This window comes from Glycine soja, chromosome 11 (genome assembly GCF_004193775.1).
Source record: "Glycine soja cultivar W05 chromosome 11, ASM419377v2, whole genome shotgun sequence".
Lineage (NCBI taxonomy): Eukaryota > Viridiplantae > Streptophyta > Magnoliopsida > Fabales > Fabaceae > Glycine > Glycine soja.
In genome coordinates this window covers 19,448,876-19,457,087 of record NC_041012.1, presented here as the reverse complement: position 1 = coordinate 19,457,087, position 8,212 = coordinate 19,448,876, and positions in this window count along the sequence as shown.

Sequence of the window (8,212 nt, the reverse complement as noted above, 5' to 3'; positions counted from 1 at the left end):
TACAAAAGTGATATTTTAAAAATTATTATATACCAAACTAGTGTTGCATAAGTATTTGAAATTTTTCAAAAAAAAAATTATCCAAATAATATAACCCAAAAATGGTTTACACAAATTACACAAAATACTATTCATGATGAGAAATCGGTTCTCCAAACCGATTTTTCACCTTGCTTTTTTACATGAAATGAGTTCCTAATTGGTTCCCAAAGAACCGTTATTGTAAGGTGTTTTTTTTTTACAAAAAAAACACATTTCATAATGTGTCTTTTTTTGGTATTTTATTTTTTTTTAAAAAAAAAAAATCTTACAGCTTTTTTAAATTTTTTTGTTTTAATTTTTTTAGTTTACTAATTTATATATATTTTATAAAAAAATATAATTTATCTATAATAGCATTTAAGAAAAATTCACATATTTAAATACTCAATATAAATATAATTTAATTAAATATTTATAAAAATAAATGCATATATTTAAGCGATCTAATTATTTTACCTAAACAAATTAAATAAATAAGACATGTTCAATTTTAATAATTTTCATTGATGATTGATGTAAAATTATGAGTACTTAAAATATGAATTAATCTACAATAGTATTTTAAAAAAAATAATTAATCCTTAAGTGAAACCAGACAATTTTACTGATGTGTCATCCCTCTCAATATTTATTTTTCCAAATCCTTAGTAATCTCCTTTTATAATGTGACTAGCTAATTATTAGTTAATATGTCATATTAAATAGTAAAACTTAATGTAAATTGGAATTACTACTATTATTAAAAAAGACATTGCGATTGAACTTAAATGATAATCCATAAAATAAAACAAGATTACACATAAAAAAAAAATTACACATTAAATTCCTAAAACATACATAATCAGTTCCTTAGAAAACAAACATAAACAATCAAGTCATTGTTGAAACATACTTCATGACATGTTGCACGCACAAAATACATACTTTTTTACAAGAGGTCAATTCTTTTTTAGAAAAACCTATGTTAAATATTAACAACATATGGGCATACAATGCAAATTTGTGAATACCAAAATTATTCGTAACCTAAAATGCAAAAATGTTACCTTGACAACATTGTGCAGTGTAATATTCAAATAACATTTGGAGTGAGGAGGAAAGGAACAAAACACAACCGCCTGTAGAGTATACCATTTAGTTCAATAAAAAATAAACTTTATACGACATAGAAAGTAAGAAATTAACAACAAGAGTAAGAAACTTACCTCTCGTAGAACTAAGTTAGAACCAATGTGAATGTCCGTCATATACGGGCTAAAATCTTTATAATCTATGATTGTTTGTTTTAAAGTGGAACCAATAGTCCCTATAAAACTTCGTACCCCATTGCCCAGAGGCTCTTCGCTATGCGAAGGTATGGGGGAGGGATGTTGTACGCAGCCTTACCCTTCCATATGCAAAGAGGCTGTTTCCGGATTCGAACCCATGACCAACAAGTCACCAAGGCACAACTTTACCGCTGCACCAGGGCTCGCCCTCGAATAGTCCCTATATGATCCTAAAATTAAAACTCTTATGAATGAATATTCAAAAAATAACAATGTAATCATTAGAGACCGAATTAAACTTGACTACCTTGAGCGTAACTCTCATGTCACCAAAACCGTTGGAGTACAAGTTTTGACAATAAACCCTAACAGTGTCCCGTGAGGTGTGTCATCAACATTTACCAATCCTACAATTATACAAATTCAACAATTAATTGAATGTTTAGGTGTATCAAATACAACAAATGTTTTATGGTAGTTAACCTTACCTTGTGATTGAACGAAATCTAAAGCATATAACCATGGATTCCTGTTAAATTCACGTTGGGTTACTTGGTGGGCACACATTATGAATTCTTGAGTTGAGAGTGGCTCCCTAGATTGTCGATTCATCATGGCTACTTGTACGACCCCAGTGGGACCAGGAATAAGTGTTGTTGAACTGGAGAATGATAGATTTAGGTTAGAACTAGAGAATGACAAATATGGGAGGTCTTAATCATCAATGTCGAGAAACTCTCATGGATTACTGTCCATGATGAACGAGTCTTTGTAAAAAAAATAAATCGTGTGAATCATGCAGGCTTTGATGATGCCAAAAAGAATTTACATGATAATGGTTATCATCATCAAAAAGGGAGAGAATGTGAATCATGCAGGTTTTGATGATGCCAAAAAGAATTTACTTGATAATGATTGTCATCATCAAAAAAGGGAAAGAATGTGAATGTATGAATACAGGTTTTTGATGATGCCAAAGTATAATCAAACAAGATTGCTTCAAGAAACATTCAAGGTTAAGCAAACAAAGATTGCTTCAAGATTAAATCAAGACCAAGAAAACAAAGATAAAAAAGAAAACTAAGTCTTAGTTTATCTTTGTTAAAAGAGTCTCTTAGTGATTGCAAAGGTTTAACCTCACAACATAGTTTTTAAATTGATTATAAAAAGGATTTAAAATATTTTTAAAATTTTCTAAAAAAGACATTTTTCCACTTGAAATCGATTACTAGAAGCAAAATTATTTTAAATAGTTTTTTCAGAAAGTTTGAAATTTGAATTCAAATTTCAAATTTCAAAATTTCAAACTTTCTGAAAAAGCTTTTTAAAATAATTTTGCTTCTGATAATCGATTGCCAATGGAAAAATGTTTTTTTCTTTTCAGAAAATGTTAAAAATATTTTGAAACCCTTTTATAATCAATTTAAAAACTATGTTGTCACGTCAAATCTTTGCAATCAGTAAGAGACTCTTTTAACAAAGATAGACTAAGACTTAGCTTTCTTCTTGATCTTTGTTTTCTTGGTCTTGATTTAATCTTGAAGCAATCTCTGTTTGCTTAACCTTAAATGTTTCTTGAAGCAATCTTGTTTGATTATACTTTGGCATCATAAAAAACTGTTAGACAAATGGCCTCAATTATCTTAAGAAGGGGGGGGGGGGGGTTGAATTAAGATAACAAGAACTATTCCCCAATTAAAATTTTACTCTCTCTTTTTAGATTAACAATGCACCCTTAATATGAATTACTCAAAAGACAATTCAAAATAAACTTCTTTCAAACCAAAGATAAATAGTAATAAATAAAAGAAGTTTAAGGGAAGAGAGAAATGCAAACTTGATTTATACAGGTTCGGCCACTTCCCGTGCCTACGTCCAGTCCTCAAGCAACCTACTTGAGATTTTCCACTCTCTTGTAAAATCCTTTTACAAGTTCTGAACACACAAGGACAATCCTTCCTTTGTGTTCAGAATTCCTTTACAACAAGAGACCCTCGGTCTCTTAATCCCTTTTTAGAAGTAAGAAGAAGAGAAGAAGAAATCTCTCTTGAAAGAGATAGATTGTACAATGAAGATCAATCACAATTCCTTATTGAATATGCAAGTGTTTGACCAAGGAATCTTCGAGAGGATAAGACATTTTAATTCAGAAAAACTCTCTTTAATCTTTTGAGAGGATAAAACTTTTTGAGCAATCAAAATTCTCTAACAATTCGTGTTTCCAAGTCACATATAAAAAATAGACCTTTGATGGCCATTCATAAAACCATTTGAATAGATGTGACTCTTGGAAGTTATTTCCTGAAAATCTCCTCTGGTAATCGATTACAGGATTTTTGTAATCGATTATAGGTTTTAATATTTGAATTAAAACGTTTATTAATTGTTGGTAATCGATTACCAATATTGTGTAATCGATTACACAGTCTAAAATTTGAATTCAAATATTTAGTAGCTGTTGTAAATCAATTTTGGCCACTGGTAATCGATTACCAGAGAGTAAATTTGTTGAAAAAGACTTTTTAACTTAAATTTCTTTGGCCAAACCTTTTGCTACTTCAATTGGAATTCCCTTCCTATTTAATATACCCTTTTTAAGACTCTAGAGACTGTCTTGATCATCCATCTTGAATATCTTTAATTTCTTTGTCTTGAATAAAGCTTTGAGACGCATGTGAACCTTTGGCATCATCAAAACATTCAGCTTGATCCTTTGTCTACAAAAACCTGTATTCATACATTCACATTCTCCCCCTTTTTTGATGATGACAACCATTATCAAGTAAATTCTTTTTGGCATCATCAAAACCTGCATGATTCACAACTCATTTGAAAATGATGGGATAAGATGAGTATCACACAAAGGTGTTGAGTTGCATCTAACCCCCTATTGCTATATATATTAGGTGATCTATTGTTTTCACGTGACTCATACCAACGGTTGAGATCGCACCAATAATATAAATAGTTTAGATTGAGTCTTAATTAATTACATTTGGGTTGCGCTATTAAAAAAATTAGTGTTTAGTCAACTCGTCTTGTAGAAAGCATTGCGCAGTCACATCATTTCGAAACAAGCAATGTGAGATTAAATCGTATAGGGAAAAGAAACATGGGATCACATTGTCTTGAAGAAAAGAATGTTCAATCAATTTGTGTTGGAAAAATGCAGTGTTCAGTTAATTAATGCATTGTTCAGTGTTCATTTAATCAACAAGGGCAAACTGACAATCAGCAAAATAAGACATAATTAATAAGGGCAAGCAATTAATGTCGTATATGTTCACTAGTCCCACATTTGGGAGTTTGCCTATTTCTTGTCGGCTGTCGACCTACTCATCCATGTTCTTGTGGTTCAAGTTGTTCATCAGGAATAACAAGTTGTTCTTCTTGGACGAAGTCATTAGTGGAAGAACTGTCAGCAATACTTTGGTGAAAGGATACAAACGAAGGTATGGACATGCTTTGCGTGTACGCATAAGCATACTCCAGTGTTCGAAGATTTGTACCCATGAGATTGCTCATAAAGTCTTCTCTTCTAGCACTAAAGAACTGAGGATTGTACCCATAATCTTCTTAATGATGATGAGGTTGTGGCGTGAATTCATATGATTGAGCATGTGATTGTAGTCCTTCATCATGCATGCTGACAATGACTGATGGACTTTGATGTGGAAGATGTTGTTCAATTTCCATGTTTGAAGTTGAACCAGATGTGGCAACAACGTTTGGATAAGTCGCAAACCGTGTTTGGAAAATTTTTGAATTTGCTCGATACCAATTCATGTAGTGACTCATATGTTCAATCTTTCCTAGAATTGGTTGGCCGATTAACACATGTTTGTGTCTTTCATTCCAAATTGCAATCCATCATTGATATTTCTCTGCCCAATTTGTGCCACTATGTCCTCTCATGTCAATATAATAGACTTGGTCAAGATTATGCGATGGATTTGGTATGTCTTGACAAAGTCCAAATTGGAGCATGACCCTATCAGTTTGATATCATACTACCACTGGGAAATAGATTAAAGCTACATTTGGAATCTTTGTATGCATTTTCTAGAAGAAATGACTCAAAACCTCTGTAAGGCATCCAATGAAATAGAAAATAATTAGCATTAGTAATTTTGAAAACAATGTAATTGATGTTTTAATAAATAAAACAAAAAACAAAGGATTCAACCTCCTTGTTATGCATGTTGTCAAATCTTGACCTGTAGCCTATCACATCACCGCTTAGGATTCCAGAAAATCGTAGGCCTTTATCGCTCCATCTAGTGAATGTGATATGTTTGTCAAATACATTACCAAAAATGGACTTTGTTTGAGTGGAAATTTTTTGTTTACCTATTTGCAAGTGGATATGACGGTTGGTGTTTGACCTTTGGTTGAATGAACGGTATATGGTACCATGCCCAAGACTGTAACAACATTGTAATCCTTCCATTTTTTGGATGTGGGATAAATAACCCTATACATTTCTCTATACAAATATGCTAAAAATGTCGACCCCAGTTGTATCGGCCATCCCGATCAAGATCTGCTAACAAGGGTAGATACATCAGGTGAACTCTGTTCCATGACTTGTCTAGCATCAACACCCCACCAATCAGTCCTAAAATGCATCCCCTACAATGGGCTACTAGTTGTAGTGGTGTGGGTTCTGCTGGGAGAGTCAGCATGTGTTCTTTTAACCATTTTAGTTTAAGTGTTGATCCCACCAATGCATTCTTTGGGGAAACAACATCTATATATTATATGCACATTTGTTCTCAATCATAATATCTTGGGCCAGTAACTGGTCTACCATCAACACGTAAACCTTGTTGAAGAGCATTATTTTCTAAAGTGATTGTGCATTCACCAACAAGAAGATGAAACATGCATAACTTAGGTCTCCACCTTTCAACCAAAGTAGTCACTAAATCATGGTCGATTTTAAATTGTCCCAGCATTGCAACATCTGAAAACTCAACTTGAACAAACAAAGGTTCAATTTTGGGATCTGGAGAGGAATGTACTTCCCACCCCAAACCCTCAACCAGTACCTCATCAACCACAATATTATCCTCAGTCCCATTATTTACACACATCCAATGCAACCCAAGACACTTTTGCTTTAACCCAACCACAACAAAATTTATTTGAACCAAACACATCTTCTTTTACCCAACTTCTTTCTGCACCATTGTCCACCAATTTTTTAGACTCACAAGCATTTGATGCTACTGAGGATCAACTTCACCCATACTTGAGTACCCATGTAGTAGAGCTTACCTCATCAACCAAACCAAACGAGCCTGAGTTTACAACAAAGCTTGACTTACCTAATGAAGAACTTAGTCCCTTTAGTGAAGACAAAGACAAAGTTCTATACCATCAACCCTAGGAGGAAGATGATGAGGAAGAAGATAAGCATGTTTCACTAATCACAACCGTACCATTATACTACATACCACAACAAATGCAAAATTTAGAAGAATCCAATTTTCAAGATTCTGAATACTGCCATAGCTTGGATCATGAAGAAGTCCAACATTCGATGGGGACTTTCTTTGAAGGGATATGTTTCTTGACTAAACAAGAAGTACAACATGCTTTGCAGTAGTATCATGTGAGCAAAGAAGCTAACTATAAGACACAACTATCGAACCCAACAAAGCTAATTGTAATTTGTGATGACAATAGTTGTGCTTGGAGGTATAGGACATCATAAGTCCTTGCAAGTAAGCAGTGGGAAATAAGAAAACTCCGTGAACCCCATACATGTTCAAATCTATCAATCTCACAAGATCATGTAAAACTGTCGTATTTGCTCATCAATAAAAGCATCCATAACTTGATTGAAAATGATCCATCAATTTCAGTGCTAGCCTTGATAGCACACATCAAAAACACTGAAGGATACATCACCACGTACCTCAAAACATGGTTGGCAAAGAAATTTTTTATTGAAAACATCTATAGCAACTAGGAAAGATCGTATCATGATTTACTTAGATTGTTGCAAGCTATGCAACAATTTCTTCCTCATATGGTCATGGAGAAGGAAACACTGCCAATGCCACAACAAGAAGGTCAAGCAGTAGAGGGTTTCATCATGTTCCATTGTCTTTTTTGGAGTTTCAGAACGTGTATCGATAGGTTTCAATATTGCAAGCTCGTGGTTCAGGTTGATAGAACATGGTTGTAAGGTAAGTACAAGGGGACCTTCCTTGTGGCAATTGCACAACATGACAACAATAAAATCTTTCTAATAGCCTTTGTTGTTGTCAAGAGTGAATCAGTGGGAGCATGGCTCTTCTTCCTCCAAAATTTAAAAAGGCATGTCACCCCTACAACATGGTCTATGTTTGATTTTAGATAGGCACGCATCAATAAAAATTTTCTACTCAAGACATGATAGTGGGTGGATGACACAGAATTTTGTGCATGTGTTATGCATTCAACACATTGCACGTAATTACATGAGGAGGTATAAGAATAATGCCATAAAAAAAATTATAAACATGGGTTAGTGCCAAACTTCTTTCTCTTCTTATTAAATATCACTTCACTTTGTATTATTGACAATATTGAAATTGTATGTTTATAACTACTCAGCATATGCAAGGACAGAGCCTATGTACAATCACTACTACAACATTTTGAGGGAGGAACCAGATGTTGACCGAGCAATTAATTCGGTCGATGAGATTCCGCTAAAAAAATGAACTCTCGCTTAGAATGGTGGCCGACGATGGGGACACATGACCACTAATCTTGTTGAGTAAATTAATTCAGTACTCAAGAAATCAAGAAATCTACCAATAGATGTGCTAGTAAAATTAACATATCTAAGGTGTAATGCATTGTTCAACAAAAAAGAGAGAGAAGTAGTTGTAATGCTTGCATCTGGC